The following is a 15,702-nucleotide window of genomic DNA, read 5'->3' as shown; positions in this document are numbered from 1 at the left end:
TTCTGAGGTCAGAGGGGAAGAGAGAGCTCGGCGGAGGCGTCGGGAGTTACGGCCACGGCGACGGGAAGGCCGGTCTCCCCTCGCCCCGCCCCGCCCCGCCGAGATCCCGGCGCGCTCTTCGGACAGCTCTGCCCATGCGCAGTCACCCTGCGGGCCCGGCGGACCCCAACTTAGTTCTTCTCCCGTGTAGGCAGCAGGTGGGAGCCCCAGATTAAAGGCAGCCAAGCATTGCACGCGTGGACTGGCACGCAGCTTTCAGAAAGGCATCTTCATTTCTGATAAAAGGGGCCTTCTCACCGCTATCACAACTCAAGGAGCCTGATCGCTCTGCTGCGGCCAAACCTGGCGTCCCAGCAGGACCTGGGTTTGCTTTGGAATTTGGAAAGTTCACCCTGACGTGGATCAAGGGAACAAGCTTTGGAGAAATCTAAGGGCAAGAGATTGGAGTACCAGAAATGAGGAATTTTCTCTTTGGGGGAGCACGTCTAAGGATCCATGAAGTACCTATAATTAACCCCAAAATATTTTTTAAGAATTTTGTTTGTACGTATCTGTACAGTTTCAAACCCTACTTGGGAGTCTCGGAGGGTCAGCGTCTCAAGGTCGCTAACTGATGAGTGTAATTGGCAAAGGCAGGAATAGCCTGATGGGAGCACCACTACCTGGGCAGGGTCTCCTTTGCCTTACCAAAAAAAAAAAAAATGGTCTTTCCCTGCCGGTGAGGCTGGGATGGTTTGGAAACATTTTGTAAACTCGGTCCCTGTAATAAGACTTTCTGTAGTTGTCAGATGAAAGTATTAAGTATAAAGCGAAATGATGGCAAATGAAGTATAATATAGCAGCTTGATTTTAAGCACCATTGCTATTTTTGAACTGTCAGCGTGTAAAGTTTGAGGGGATATATTTTAAAGGGTCAATGGGAACTTGTGAAGTAGCTCGGCCTCTGAATGCCTGAACCTTCTCAGTAAGAGTCAGAATTCTGCCATAAATAGAAAGGGTGCAAGGCTATCTGAGAGGGCCTGAGTTAGGTCACACTCCTGGTCTGTCTACTGAAACGTGTTACTGAAAGTGTCACTCCATGTGTGAGACACAAGATAAGACTGCTTACAAACCAGCAGTCTGCCTGAATGACGCCCAGTTCTCTTCTGGGCTGGCAGGGTAGATTTCATACCATGCCCAAAGTGGCAACATGTTTGATTGCCCAAATTTCCTCCAAGGATGGAAAAGGTGAGCCTGGTCCTAGGAGAATGTTTAGCTTTTCCCTTCTGGGGATCACACCCCTTGACAGTGTCCTCTCATAACCTGGGAGCTCAGTCCTAGACATAGGGGCAGCTTCCCGGAGGCTTCACACTGTAGGTGGATAGCCAGACATGAGCCCAAGGGGATTGGGGACTTGGGCCAGTATTAGATGCTTGTTTATATTCTAAACTTTCCCTGTCATCTGTTCTCACTGGATATAGGGAGAGGTATAGATGCCAGACCTGCTACTGGTTCCAGAATGGAGAAGTTGACCCTGACTTTACCCCAAAGTACATTACACTCATTAGGGTACTAAAAATCACACCCCTTGGCACCAGGACAGTTCTGAGGAAGACTATCTAAGGACAAAAAGGCAGCATAACCCTATTTCCCAGAAATCCCCTCCTAATTCCAAGAAAACCCCACTAGCTGGAAGAATATTCCACCTCTGCTTAAACTACAGCTCTAAGACCATGCAACCAGAACCCCACCATGAGTGCTCACCTCCAGAGCGTGGCCGCACTCCCTCCCAGAGGGTGTACTCTGCTTTATTAAACTACTCTTTGCTTGTACCTGCTTGACTTGCTCGGGGAAGTGAATTCTTTCTCAATCAGAATCAAGAACCCTCCCTCAGGTTGAGGTCTCGCCTCGCACGCAGGGAGATCTCCCTGGACTGGATTGCCCAACAGCAATACCACCAATGAGCTGCTGTTAGTAGCACTTATTTTTCCGCCACTAACCAGTAATGCCCTCCCCATCCTTGTGCCCACAGATTGAGAGGACCTGTGCCTCCCCACTTCCCACAGCCAGAGGACAGGGTAGGAGTAAGCAAGCAGTTTCTCCGTCCCAACGGGAATCCTTCCCCTGATGGGTTATTTCTGCCTGTATCATTCCTAGGTCTACATCTCTGCTATTCTGCAAGAGAAAAAAAAAATAAGTGCCTCCAGAAGGGCCAACATGATCCCTCCCTGGCTTCCTGGAACCCCAAAACCCCCCCACACTCACCACAAATATGGCTTGGCTAACTCCTTGGTTCTTCATGGCTGAATTCTTCCATCGAACATTCGTTTTGCACATAAGGAAGGATGTGTAAGGGTAAATAAAGAAAGATTGAATTTTCCCTGTGGGACAAAAAAGAAAGAGACCCTTTTCCCTTTCCTAAAACATTTCCTTGAGAAAATTTGTAAATCCTTCAAATAAATGTGTATAACCTTTGTAACAACTAAATAAGCCTCTTGCCTACCTTACAACACAAAAAGGTTTTTCTTAAGAGTCTGGGAGCTGTCTCTTTGTAACATGAAGGAAGGTGGTGGCCCTGTCTCCCAGTCACATGAGAATTTAGTGTAAGATGCCTCGTTTCCAAGCTGTAACTACCTGAAGTCAGAGAGTTAGAGAAAGTTTTGTTTTTCTTTCAGATACTAGCTGTAAACTGACACCAGTGGCCTCACCAGTTACCCATGAATTTAGGATGAACTATGAAAGAATGTATAATAAATGGTACTGCCATGTCCTCTTACCTGCAAGCCAGTTATTTACTATTTATCTTGGGAACATGTATGTAATGGATTATATGAGATTTCTCTCCTTCTCTGCAATCTAATTCGAGGATTGCCTGTGAGGCTCATCACAGTCTTTAATGAATTCAAAAATCGCGTGAATCCGTGCACATTCAATAATGAAACCGTTTTTCTCTTTTCTACATTTGCATTGTTGGGGAGGAAAAATTTTCTCCTACTCCTCAAGGTTCTTCCAGTTAGTCTAAGAATCGGATTGCATGAAGCAGTTTAACAGGAAAAATCACAAATTTAATGAGACTCCAAAAACAGACAAAATGAGGCACACATGTCATCCTGAGCCAAGGAGAAGGGGGTAGGCAGCCAGAGCTTCAAAGGGAAAAGGAAGCACTTCCCAGGAATAGGAAAGAGCAAATGTTTGGCAAGCCAATGGTTGCAGGGCTGCACGGAAATAATAGGACATGAAGAGGACTTGAACAGACTTTGTTAAAGTCCTCCTTGTCTACCACTCCTAGTTCATAAGGTACTACAACTCCCTAAGGCGATATAGCCCTCTTCCTGGAGCAAGTCCTGTATAAGATCCCTTTTATGCAGTTAGGTGAAAGGTCCACGTTACTGATTGGGCCTTGATTGTCTTTAGCTCCCTAAACCTAGCCCTCCCAATAAACATAATATGCATGCCCGAGTGACATATCTTGGGGCTGCGACAGTTGAGAGGATTTTCTGGGTTGGCAGATTTTATTCCAAAATTTTTCCCCTAACAAGTGTTTATGCCTCACTGAACTATTAAAGCCTATTGCAGAAATAGCACCTCTTAAGACTAAACAAAGCTCCTTCATGCCTTGGGAGTTAGTGTCCTCCATGCATCTCTAGCAATGGTGGGTAGAGCGCTGAATCTGTTTATTCTGACAGCCAGTAATCCAGCATGTAAGGAAGGATGCTGCCATCTGGCTTTCCAAAAGGTGGCAAAATGTTAGCCAGGGCCATTCACTTTTTTGATCAGTCCACATGTTCCCTAGCTGGCAGGGACTACGCTGGTGCCACCTGTGCCCAGATCCCTTTCTCATTCTGGCGGCCCAGCACCTCCACCTCCTTCCTGTACTCTACCAACTTCGGCAGGTGAAGAAGTTCAGAGGTCACACTGGTTAAGCTTGGAGCAGAGGAGGAACACTGGAATCACATCCCACATGGAGGTCTGGGATCTAAACTCTGGCTATGGGGCAAAGGAAGATAAATTACAAATTACCCTCCATTGCTGTTTCTCTTTGAGCACCAAACAAAGCCACTGACTGGCATTTTGGATCATGTTTGTACCAAAACACAGGACTCTCTCTATATGAGAACATTTTCACAGACCCGTGCTGAGCTCCTTGAGGATAACAAACCCTGAAAACACTGAAGGGAAAAAAAAGACAAACAGCAATCTTTGAACAGCCAAATCACACTTTTCACAGCCAGATGCTCTTTTCCAAGAGGCCTCAGCTTCACATGTACCCCCAGAACACAGGTTCAGGGAGCAGAACAATAAGTAGCCTGGGTCTCTTGTATGCCCGTACAGGTAAACTCACGTGAGTGCACTGTGGGTGCTCTGTGACCTCACTGTCAGCATATCAAACCGGCCAACAGCTGTTCTAATGTAAACCAAAGAGGATTTACTGTGCGGCTCTCTGCACAAGCTCCTTACAAGGCCTAATTAGATATTTGTAGTTTTGTATTCTTAATTTTAATAGAGGGCCCCCACGTTATATACTTTCAGGCCTGTTTGGGTTTGTGTCCCACAAAAAAGATATGTTGGAGTCCTAACCTTTAGTATCTCAGAATGTGACCTTATTTGGAAATAGGGTCCTTACAGAGTAATCAAGTGAACAGTCAGTCATGAGGGTAGGCCCTAATTCAATATATCTGGTGTCTTATGACAAGGGGAAATGTGAACATAGAGACAGCGTGCACAGAGGGATGACGATGTGGAGACGCAGGGAGAAGATGGCACTGTAGTGATGCATCTACAAACCATGGAACTTCCAGCAGACACCAGAAGCTAGAAGAAGAAGGGAAAGAGTCCCTTCAAGAGTCATCAGAGAGGTCATGGCGGCCCTGCTTGCAGCTTGATTTCAGACTTCTACCTCCAAAGCTGTGAGAGAAATTTATTGTTTTGAGCCCTTCAGTTTTGCATACTTTTTAAAAACAGCTCTAGGAAACTAATACAAAAGGCCCCACAAAACCTGGTCTGCCCTTGCTCCAACCCATGCTCTTGGGTTCTAGAGCTCTTGGAGCTGACGTCCTCTGTACCAAAGTCCCTAACATCAGTACAAATGTGGCAGGCAACTTTTCCCAAGCGCTTTTGAAGGGAAATTTACCTGGTACTGTCGGGGTTTTAGTCTCCAAAAGTTTGCTCTTACCTTAGACATTCATCCACTAATACTAAATCACTATTTACTTTAACAGCTTAGAAGTCTTCAAAAGCAGCATTCATTAGTTCTTCTTCAGGTAGCAAGTATAAGTTCAAGCATCTGCCAGCATCTCCAGAGTCCTCCCTGGCTGGTGGTTTACTGTCCCTGGTCCGGCAGTGGGCATCCATCCACCCGCCCTACCCACTACACAATGCCCATAGACCCAGAGGGTCACCTTCCATCAGAGGACTACCCCCACTGTATTCATTTCTCAGGGCTGACGTAACAAAAAGGGCCACAAACTGGGTGGCCTGTAACCACAGAAATTTATTCTTTCACAGTTCTGGAGGCTTGGAGTTGGAAATCAAGGTGTTGGCAGGGCCATCCTCCCACCAAAACCTCTAGTGAAGGATTCTTCCTCACCTCTTCCAGCCCCTGGCAGCCCCAGACATTCCTTGATTCCAATATCTGCCACCGTCTACCCATGGCCATCTTCACCCTGTTTCTGTGCTCACATGACCTTCTCCTCTCTATGTGTGGCTATGTTCAAATTTCCTTCTTCCTATGACACCACTTGTATTGGATTAGGACTCATCCCTAATCTAGTATAACCTCATTTTAACTCAATTCTATCAGCAAAGACCCTATTTCCAAATAAGGTCACATTCGCAAGTACCAGAAGTTAGAAATTCAACCTATCATTTGGGGCAGTTCAACCCATAACACCCAGCCTTACCTCTGGAGGCACACCCAGCTTTGCAGAAACACAAGCTTTTCTGAACCCCAGCTATTTGGCTGCTCTCTGCTTTCCTCTCAGAGGACCATGCAGTTTTTCAGAAAGTCAGAAACTGAGACAGGCCTTAGAAAAACTTTCCAAGTCCCTCCCTTTTTTTGTAAACTGCTAGGAGCTGCAGAGAATGAAATATTACAGGCAAACTCAGAATCAGCTAGGGGCACCCCATGGACAGGAGCCAGGGGAAGACTTAAATGGATAAGTTGCAGAAGCAAAAAAAAGAATTTGATTGGCTATAGTTTAAAGCCTAGCTGGCTGGCTGTGATCAGCTGTCCTTAGTGGGGTTTTTTTTGTAACCTGGGGACATGAAAGGCTTAGATTTGGATTAGTTTATGTAGGCACTTAGAACCACTTCAGTCTAAGGCCTCCTTTTTAATTACTTAAACATCAATTCCCCAACAAGGCCTCAATATGAAATAACTCCAGTTTTACGGGTGCAGCTATACACCCAACCCTGAACAGGCTCCTACATCAGAGATCTGACTCTCTGGCCACAAACCTGCATGCAAATATATTGCATCTCTTTATTTTCTATAAATCAACTTACACCTGATTCTGAATTCCTTCCTGCTATATAGGTAGTGTAGGGGAAGAAAAATAATGTTCCCTCTACACTTCTGAGTTCTTTGCTGAGACCTCCTATAATAAAAGATAGATCAACAAGAGAAAAATAAATAGAAGTTTATAACATTATTGTTAGTTCTAAATTTCATAGGACCAACTGCTTACACCAGGAGAGCACAGACACACCAAACCACAACCAGAACACGGAAGAAAAAGAAGTTTTTTATTAGCAGTAAGAACACCTGCACAGGGGCCGTCAGCCTTAGATCCACTAACAGCAGCCTCAAGAGTTTAGTCGACACTTTTATATTCTCTGAACTTCCTTTCGGCTAACTGTCTTAGTTTCGCTTGATTGCCTGAGACTAGTAGGTCAGCTGCTTCTTCCTGGGTTGGCTGCTTTGCACCAGTTTGAAATAACCAGTGTTTGAAATAATTCTTTCAATAAAACAGTTTTGCAATAACAGGATATGGCTGGCTGCCACTTCTACTGAGGCAAGCACTAATACAGAAGCAGAAATGGCAAGTTAATTTTTAGCCCTCACAATTATGCCTCAAGAATAGATTGGAGATACTCAAAGAAACTGAGTAACTCCCCAAGCAGGCCCAAGTCACCACCTTAAATACTATATTCAGCTAAAGACAAAACAAAGACATTGGGGGAGTATGAAGGCCAGTTATGGGAAGGTCCCAGGAAAAGCAAAGTAAAAGGTAAGATTGTGCAGACTTAAGTCACTGCCATTGATGAGTTTCTTGTGATTTTAGAGTCACTTGTCTCTTCCTGGTACCTTGGGAGAGACAGCCTCACGGATTTCCTTCATAAATGTGAACTTCCCTTATGAAAGGGTTATATATACTCTGTTTTCAGAACTTCTCCTGTGTCTGCTGTTTCTCAAAAATAACCAGCTCAGAATAACCCTTATGCCAAAGAGGCATGCATATTTTGGGGAACATGCTCTGCTCCCCTTCAGTAGGAAATTCCAGGTCTGGCATTCTTTTTTTGTTGTTGTTCAGCAGCTTTATTTGTAAACACCAAAAAATGGAAATAAGCAAAATATCCTTCAACAGGGCAATGGTTACACAAACTGTGTCACAGCCAGACCATGGAGTACTAAGCAGTAATAAAAAGGAATAAACTATTGATTGGTACATGCAACACTTTGGATGGATCTGAAGGTAATTATAATGAGTGGAAAAGGTCACATATCATATGATTCCATTTACACAGTCTGGCATTCTTGGACTTCCTGAGCCCACTTCTATGTCTAGAATATATCTTGGTTCTGTAGGGCCAAGGGCAGACAGCCCCAAGATTTGCCACTTGGGCAGGCAGACTACACAGAGCTGAAAACAATCAAGGCCTCAAAGCCTCTGAACTTTGACCTAACAGCATAAAAAGGATTTAGATGCAAATTTGCTCCAGGAAGAGAGCTATCACCACAGAGAACTATTACCTGAACTAGAGCTGGTAGACAAGGGGGAATTTAGCAAAGTCTGTTTGTTAAAGTCCGTCTCAATGTCTCATTGTTTCTGTGTAATCCCACAAATCTTTGTTTACCAAATGCTCTTTCATATTCCTGTCATTTGCTTCCCTTTCCTTTTGAAGTTCCCAATTTATCCCCTTCCCCTTAGTTCTGGATGGCACATATACCTCATTTATCCTGTCTTAGAATCTCACATCTGTGTGGATTCCCCATGTGTACTATTGGAGAGAAAGCATTTCTTCTACCCTTTAAGGTTCTTCTAGCTGGTTTAAGAATCAAATTGACATGACACAGATTTAACAGGAGAAAGAAAAAAGTTTAATTACATAAATTGGGAGGCCTGTAACTCCGGGACGGGGGGGTGGGGGGTGGGGGGGGTGGAATATGTTCCCAGCCCCGGGCAAATAACCTCTGAAGCTGAAATCAGCTAAAAGGGAGAAATAAAGTGGGAGAAATCCATTTATTGCCTACAAGCAGTCATCTACCTCTGCTCGCCTGTGTCTCTCTCAATCCAGCTGTAAAAGGACCCCAGCACACCTCGCTGGTCCCTGTGTGTGCTGGCTCCCCACCCACCTTGGAAACACCTATTTACATGGAGATGTACTAAGGCCAGGTGAGAGATTCTGGAAATACTGCAATTTTACCCACAAGGCCCAATAAAAAAATTGAGACCCAAACAAATGACCAAGTCAGGCAGCTTTTATACATTTTAGACAAAGAAACATAAATTCCTAAGGAACTGACAGGTCAAAGAAAATTAGGGTTTGGGAGCTTTAGTTAGTAAGGAATTCTAAACAGCATTTGGGTTGGGGTAATAAATTAGAAAAAAGGCCACAGATGTGTTTATGCAGACTTCTCCACTATGAATTCCCTATCTCTGGTGATAAAGATGCCTTTTGTGCTTCAGCTACAGGCCTGGTTTCAAGATGAGGGGCCAATGGGGGCCAAAGAATCCGTCTGCTTCTGCTGTTTCTCCGGTTATTTCAGTTCAAAATAACTCATACACCAAAGTGTCCCATTTTGGGGCAGCCTGCCCTTGGTCCCTACAGTACATAATTAAATTTGATTTTCTCCTGTTTATCTGTCCCATGTCAAGCTAATATTAGACCAGCTAGAAAAACCTTGAAGGGTAGAAGAAAATTTTTCCTTCTCAACATTTTCAGTGGCTCAGACAACACCATCTCCAAAAAAGGTCTCTCGTCTGACCATCTGTCCCCTGAGCTTGTACTGATTCTTCGTGTGGCTCCCTCAGATCCAGCCACTCTCCACAATTCCGTGGGCACACTGTGGGGAAAGGACATCCTTTGTGAAGCTAGAAGCCCTGTTTCTCAGGTCTTTTCTTTGTGGATACATCTATAGCCATCTCTCTCTGAGGGAGCAGGGCCCCAGTGCCCAAACTCTGAAATCTGGAATAACATCCAATACCTTCCTTCCCTAAGCAGACAGACCCAAAGGAAAGACTAAGTAAGTACATGTGGCTGGATAATATTCTGAAAAATTTATTTTTTAGGGTTTGGTGACAGAATGGACATATCACGAGATATCAAAGATGACTCTAGACTGTTCGAAATAGGAAGCCAAGTTTCCGGCCAACTCCCAGAATCTTCCTATTATTTCATTATAACAAAACAGCATTGAAAATACGTATATCAGGTCATTTTTCCTGAATAATAAGCTGGATGTATTTGCCTTTAAAGATAAAACTAGAATTCCAGAAAATTTCTCCGACTCTGAAAATGTGAGCGATGTGTGGCCACTAGATGGAGCTAAAAGCTAGGTAATCCAGCGTTCTACTGCTTTGGTGGTAGCGAAAGTAGGTCAGGGAGCTAAATTCTTCAATTACATATGTGTGTGCCTATTCCAAAGGTTCAATTTGGTCCCAGTTTACCAAATTCATAATAACAGGTCAGGCTAACCTGCAAGATGATTAAATAACAGTCATTAGCAGAGTATCTGTGCTGTACAGTTATGTAAGTTTCTCCACTGGAAAAAAATGAAAGATTTAAAGGAAAAATAAGTGACTGCTTTCTAAACATTTCTGTCAAGGCATGATGTTTTTCAGAGGTATAAATATCTTCTTCTGTGTGCCATAAAAAACTTACTTTTGTTCACACTAGGCAGAATATTGTCTGCCTTTTCATTTGAGAGCAATAAAACTTTGCAGTGAGTTGTGTTTTACCTTGCACAAAGTGTGCAGGGATTTTCCAGCCTGAGTTCATCCTCAGAGTTCTGTGAGGTAGACGTTGCTATGACCTCCATTTTATGGATAAGGAAACAGGCCCAGAGAGGTTCAGTAACTTAACCCAAAACCTGGCAGCCAGGACATTGCAGACACAGGCTGTGAGGTGGTGTGTGATGCTAGAACTCACCAGCAGTCAGGAAATCTTTGTTTGTAATCTGAGCTCTGCCACCCAGGAGTATTAGGTGTAGAGGGGAAAATCACCCGGAAAGGCCTGATTTTGTTTGTTTTTCCATTTGAAAAATGATTAGATGGTCACTAAGGCAATGTGCCTTAAGTGGAAATACACTCACTCCCTGGCAATCTTGTTGAAATGCCCGTTCTGATTCAATAGGTCTGGAGTGGGCCTGAGATTGTGCGTGTCTAACAAACTCCTCAGGTGATGCCTGTGCTGCTGCCTGGAGGATCACATTGTGGAGCCTTCCTATTGTGCAAAGCCAATAACATCCACAAGGGAGAATATGTCCCCAAAGTAAGATATGGGCAGACCATATGTCTGCAACAGTGCCTGCCATTTGAGATACTCCCTGGTAGCTGTCTATTTGAAAGGAACTCTGTTGCTTGATATTGATTTATATCTTATGCTTCTAGGTTAACTGGCCTATAGGATCCCATTGGGGAATGAAACTTTGTTATTCCAGTTATCAGTCACCAACAGATCCTTATCATTTCCTTCTTAGATCAATTTTTTTATTCCTGATTGATAGACACCAGGCATCTCAGATGGAACCACTCCAGATTTCTTAGGTAACATCTGTTATGAAGCTGATGTTTTATGTCTTTGCAAAGCAAACCATAATCTTTACCTGATTACATGCCGGGGAATAGGTAGAGCTTCTGTGTTTGCCAAATAAATAATCCCTAGATTTCTACACCCTCTCTGTACTGGAACACTCTTTTACTGCCTTGAAGATTCCATGTGCTAAGGCGTTATGAGACTATAGCATACTCTTAAGATCAATTTGTCTGATAGGTTTTGCATTTATTTTATGTAGTCCTTTACAATTTATAACATTTTCACCTATATTAACTATCTGCTCCTAGAAACACTTGATGAATTAGATAGGCAAGATCTCATCTTCCCCATTGCAGATGAGGAGACGAAGGCTCCAGAAATGTGACAGACAGGAACACAGCCCAGGTCTCCTGTCTCTAAATCCCAAACACATTTCACTGCACCACACGGCCCTCCTGCTCTTCCTCGGGGTTCAATGTGCATATGAATTGTGAGCAAGGAGTGTGTCTACACTGTAGATAAAGGAAGACGGAGGAAGTGGAATAAGCTTAGGATCACTTTTTTAAGGAGAAATGAGGAAAGAAGAGCAGTACATTGAGGCAGGTGAATGGCTAGTGAATATCTTAAGCTGCTGGTGATAGATTTCAAAACTCTGGGTTTGGATTCTACAGAAACACAACCTCAAAGTTCACTGACTCATTTCTAAAATGGATATCTTAAGTCAAGCCCTAGTTTTAAGCTCAGAAAAAGCACACTCAAGTCTGGTCCATTCATTCTATTCCAATTCCTACTGAACATTACTGTGTGTGAGGAAATCAGGGTATACAAAGTTTAAGACACATTCTTGAACCACAAAAAGCTTATTCGTTAAAAGAGAAGGCTTATTATTTCTATTGTTCATGTGTTGATTTATTCAAAAATATGATTTATCACCTTGCTCTGTGCAAAATACCATCCTAGGTGGAGAACAATGGCAACAAAGAAAACAGGGCCCCTGACCTCAAGGATTTTACTTGGCCAGTATTAGAATACAGAATACATCACTGCAAGTGCCACAGCGAGGGGCTGCCCAAGTTTCCATAGACTCACAGAGGAGGGTATCCATCCCAATCTTGAAGAATCAAGAGAATCTTCCAGGAGGAAGTGACATTTAAGCTAAGCCAAGTTAGGGAGGAAGCCTAGAAGCAATGACATGTGGTAAATGCTCAGCAACCGTCTCTCTGGGGGTAGGCAAGAAGGCCCAAATTTGTAGATTTTGCCAATTAGCTTGACATAAATACTCCCACCATGGTAGATTTTAAGCTGCCAATATGATGCTGCTACACACGGAATCTGGAAGAGATGTGCTTCATAGGTTCCCACAAGCAAGTACGAATCAGCTCCGGAGCACCCCTGCCTAGACGTACAAGTACGTGCTTCTGGAGAACCACAAGCAGTCCTATGTGGTAGGAACTGTGTGGGGTCAGGGGCAGCAGGAAGGGGACAGGCGGGCAGGTAGGAAAAGTGGTGGGAAGGATGGCTAGAAAATGACCACATGCCATTTTAAAGAGTCTGGACTTTATCCTGAGGTAAATATGGAGTCATTGAATGGTTTTAAGAGTCATCTCTGTAGATGAATGGAGACAGATGCCCGACGACAACACTTGAATGTGAATAGTGATGAAGTAGACATAAGCGTGGCGACAGTGAACACAGACAGCAGCTACTTTGGCCTCGGGAATAACGGCAGAAAGGAGCTAAAGCAGCAACTGCTGGGAAACTGAAGCCAAAGGGTTGGATTAGAATTCTTTCTCTCTCTCTTTCTTCTCTCTTTCTTCTTTCTTTCTTTCTCTCTTTCTTCTTTCTTTCTTTCTCTCTTTCTTTCTTTCTTTCTTTCTTTCTTTCTTTCTTTCTTTCTTTCTTTCTTTCTTTCTTTCTTTCCTTTCTTTCCTTCCTTTCTTTCTTTTTTTTTAATGTAGAAAAGCAATTTATTCCATTATACAAACTTAAACAGTTAGCCATAGAGAGTCACAGGCCTGCTGGTGAAACAGGTCACCCAAAATAGAGATGGCATCAAACTAGTAGTTAAAGACTAACTCCTAAGAAAAAAAAAAAGCAACTCTTAACCAGGATTAATTACTCTTTTAAAACAAATAAAAGCTATCCATTCACTCTTCTTCCAACTGGACAGTCTACCTGTGGTCGGGTAAAAACGTACATCTTGACAACTTGGTGGTCCCAAGGTATTTTTTTAAAAAACCATTTCACAGAAAGGAAGGAAAGAAAGAATATGAAAACAGCTCAAGAAATACACTAACAAGCCAAAGTATATGGGGCAAAAGGAACATGTAAGTTTTGCCTTCACTGAAGAAACTGAGAGGAAACTGCTCTACATAGGAAAATGTGCATCCTGGAAAATCAGGTGTGAAGATTTTAGAGCAGGAATTTATATGACTTGAAACGCGCCTATTTCCTGAATAAAAATGACAGCTTGCAGTACTTAAAGTTCATGGCTCAGACATGTACCTCACTTGGCTTTATTCTTTACTCACTCTAGGCTTTACTTAAATGCGTCTGAAAAACCTACAGATGTAGCCTAAGAAAAATAACCACACACAATATTCTCCTTTTTGTGGCTACTTTAGACCTTTGTAAGTAGAAAATTCCTGAAGAAAATTTAAATATAAGCCAGTGGCTTTGCTGAATCAAATCCCCCAGTTAATATTTAGGAAACACCGTGATTGGGCCAATGGCAGCGGCTGGTGGAACCTATTGTAGAGGGACAGCCACCCAAAGTCTGTGCCTCCAAACCAGTATTAAATCAGTCTCAGGGCTGAGAGGAAAGCAAAGGCAGTCTAAAATCCCAAGAAATGCAGATGTATCTAGGACCCTAGTGCTTCTGGAGCCACGCTTCCTTCAGGGTCTTCACCATTATAAATGTTCTCCACCATTTGCCACACCTGCATGATATTGTCTTCTGATACAGAGCACATCACCCAAGGTTCACTGAGGTTCCAGGAGGAATCAGACATGCTGGCAGTGTGACCGCACGAACAAACAGCAACTCCGAAGGCCCATCTTCTGCATTTTCCAGAGACTGCTGGTCTCCAGTTTCACTCAAATCCCAGGCATTCAGTCTCAGATCAATACCACTGAAACCAAATTAGTCTCATTGTGAGGCAACCACTGGACTTGGAATATTTCATATGTGACTCGATGGAATGCAACTTAAGTTTCAGATTTCTCAGATCCCACAAGGCAATAGCCTCATCAGCTGATCTGTGGCAAGCATGAACTCACTGTAAGGACTGAAAGAAAGCAGCTCACTTCAGCAGTGTGAGCATCCAGTGTGAGTGGCTTGGTTTGGAAGGATTGCTTAAAGGGGTATCCCAGATCATAACCATCCGATCATCAGCAATTGATCCAAACAGAGGCTCATGTTGCAGATGCCAGGAAATATCTACTACTACTTCTGCATGCCCTGTAAAGACAGTCTTCGCATCCACAACTTTCCCTTCCTTTGGAACAGCACTGATGTCTCACAGACAGATGAAATGGTCATCAGAAACACCAAGTAAATGCCCACTGAGATTTGGGTTCCAGGAAATCCCATAGCCTTCCTTGTGATGTCCACAGAGACGCAAGTCTGGATCGCACTCTCTGGACGGGTCTGGTTTAGAAGGATGTTTCATGTAGTCAAAGCAAAAACATCACTGATGGAGTCTTTGTTATAAAGATGCAAGGACTCTGGGGCATATAACACACCCTATTTACTTCTCCTTCATGGCTGATCTTGATTTCTATTTCAATTTTTCCACTAACTGAGCCAAAACCTCCAAATTCTCCCTTCTCACTGTCGTAGTGTGAAGCATCAAACCAGGCAGCATCAGGGCGCTGCACAGTAGCTATCCCAAGGTGGTTTTGTTCATCCAACGTGTGCGTCCACAGGACAAGTTACTGGATGCTGAAATCTTTCCCTTCTGGTCTGGTTGCATGTAGAAGCCACTGTGTATTAAAACTGGGCCACTCCAGAGCATGAGTCATCACCAAATCATAAAGAAAAGGGGTGTTCTTTTTCCATATTTAGTACTCTTCATTGATCACACATTCTTCTACTGCATCCCCAAAGGCTGCTTCCTTGTTGACCAGGCCGGGCAGGCAAGCTGGGGGAATCCAGGGTCAAGCATTGCAGGAGGGGTGGGGAGGCTGTGGGACTAGAATTTTTTCTTAAAATGAAAAAAGTTTTGATTACTTGCCAATGAGTATGACAAAAAGCCAGAGGAGAGAAGAGGGGACGGAAGAAAGTTGATGAAAGAGCTAAGGGTGGGATCCCAGGTTCAGATGACTTACTACACGGTAGAGCAACATAAGTTCCATGAGATTAAACTCATTTTATTAATGCTTAAAAAACCCAAACTTTAAGGTCAGAACCTTTGTCTATTCTACTTAATGTCTGGAACATGGGAGGTGCTCAGCAAGTATTTGCTGAGGGAATTAATGTATGAATGGGTAAAAGTAACCATTAGTTAGACACACACATGGTGCCTGGACTGTGAAAATGATTTTCACACATATTCTCTCTAATTCTTACAGCTCTACAAGGTGAACGATTATTTCCATTTTACAGATGAGTAAAGAGAAGCTTAGAGAGATTTAGAAGCACAGACATTCAGGAATTGCCACCTACGATATGCTGCTTTGGGATATTGATTATTTTGAGCTGAGGGCATCTGAGAATCAGCAGATGGAAGGGCTCTCTGGTCTACC

At 43.4% G+C, this 15,702-nt stretch overlaps 1 pseudogene; it reads right to left on the bottom strand.

Annotated features, from left to right (window-relative positions):
* Positions 1-13,771: 13,771 nt before the first annotated feature.
* Positions 13,772-14,994, bottom strand: LOC108407027 (histone-binding protein RBBP4 pseudogene; annotated as a pseudogene).
* Positions 14,995-15,702: the final 708 nt, after the last annotated feature.

This window comes from Manis javanica, chromosome 13, assembly GCF_040802235.1.
Source record: "Manis javanica isolate MJ-LG chromosome 13, MJ_LKY, whole genome shotgun sequence".
NCBI classification, from domain to species: domain Eukaryota; kingdom Metazoa; phylum Chordata; class Mammalia; order Pholidota; family Manidae; genus Manis; species Manis javanica.
The sequence above is the reverse complement of the archived record's forward strand: the minus strand, read 5'-3'. Positions and strand labels throughout refer to the sequence as shown.